Genomic DNA, 1763 nt, shown 5'->3' with positions numbered 1-1763 from the left:
GAGAGAGGAGGAAGAAGAAGAGGAGGAAGAGGAGGAGGAGGAAGAGGAGGAAGAGGAGGAGGAAGAAGAAGTGAGGAAACCAAGCCAAGTGGGAGTTCACGGTTTTGTTTATGTTAATTGGTAATTCCGGGTTGGAGTCGAGTGGGAAAACAACAAGAAACTGGGAATACCGCGAACAAAATCGGAGGGATTATTCGTCTCTTAAGTGGATTTCGGCCTCCTGTTCAGGGATCGTGGACGGCACAGTGATTTGACATTGACTAAACCCACTCCCCCCTTTTCTTTTTTCTTTTTTTTTTTTAAAACACCCTCTCTCCCGCCGGACCTCCACTCTCCGATGCGGAGATCTCAGTAGCACCGCCGACCAGACCCCCTCCCCGGCGGCCGGACATGCTGAAGTGTATCCCCCTGTGGCGCTGCAACCGCCACGTCGAGTCGGTGGACAAGCGGCATTGCAACTTGCAGACGGTCCCCGATGAGGTCTTCCGCTACAGCCGCAGCCTGGAGGAGCTGCTCCTCGATGCCAACCAACTCAAGGAGCTACCAAAGGTACACAGGGGGCCACATGACCCCCAAAAAAAGTGTCATGTGTCGTTTAAAAATTTGTTTTTCCCCTCCTCCTTTCACCTGAACACACAGGAGCTGTTGCACATACTTGGTGTTTATTTGGCTTATTTGGAGGGATAAAGGTTGCTGCCAGGTGGTATAAGCTGTAAGAGAGCTTGCATGATGTCACCTGTGCAGGTATTTTCAGTAAAGGCAGCTCCCTGGAAATGGGTTTGGTCACATAGATGGGTGAGATAATGATAATGAATCCCTTCCTGCAGTAGTAGTAGATGTGTCAAAATCTGCTCCTTTCTTGAGTTGTATCGCGTTATTTAACTTGAGTGCGAGATGATAAAGAGCAAAGGGTGTTGAGATGCTTTTAAAGTGCAGTGCTTCGTGCTTCAGAGGGACTAATCCGGACCACAACAGCTGGCACACAACATGTAGCCTGTAGTATTGGCATCAGATGTGTGTGGGAAGGCATGTGTATGTGTGGAATGAACTGCAACGCCCACACTCCCACTACTCCAAATATGTGACTAAATGTCTCTTTGTGAAGTTTATTTTGAGGCGGAGGAGGATTGTTGTGGGTCTGTGGGACAAAACGCTTCTGCTCTTCTTGTTTTTATTCAGCTCAAACATTTAATGTCTGTAGCTCGGCGGTGTGAAGGACAATCTCTTCACATGTGTTAGTTTTTAGACACGAGTTCTTATTTTAGATCAGCTCTGTTCTGAGGTAGTTTGGTAAAAGATGGGCTTTAATTAAAAAAATAATAAAAAGAAATTAAAATAAAAAATAAGTAAGAAGAAAAAATAATAATAATAAAAAAGAATAAAAAGAAATTAAAATAAAGAATAAGTAAGAAGAAAAAAAAAAGTAAGAAGAAAAAAAATAAAATAAATAAAAAATAATAAAAAATAAAATAAGTAAGAAGAAAAAAAATAAAAATAAAAATAAGTAAGAAGAAAACAAATAAATAAATAAATAAAATAAGTAAGAAGAAAAAAAATAAAAATAAGTAAGAAGAAAAAAAATAAAAATAAAATAAGTAAGAAGAAAAAAAATAAAAATAAAAATAAGTAAGAAGAAAAAAAAATAATAAAAAATAAAATAAGTAAGAAGAAAAAAAATAAAAATAAAGATGGGCTTGTGCACAACCACTCCGGGGTTCAAAAGTTGCTGAATCTTTTGCCCTGATTGGGGTTTTTACCTGCAG

The sequence above is a fragment of the Morone saxatilis genome, unplaced genomic scaffold (genome assembly GCF_004916995.1).
Source record: "Morone saxatilis isolate NCDOM2014 unplaced genomic scaffold, NCSU_SB_2.0 Contig0, whole genome shotgun sequence".
In the NCBI taxonomy this organism is placed as follows: domain Eukaryota; kingdom Metazoa; phylum Chordata; class Actinopteri; family Moronidae; genus Morone; species Morone saxatilis.
This window is presented reverse-complemented; position numbering follows the sequence as displayed.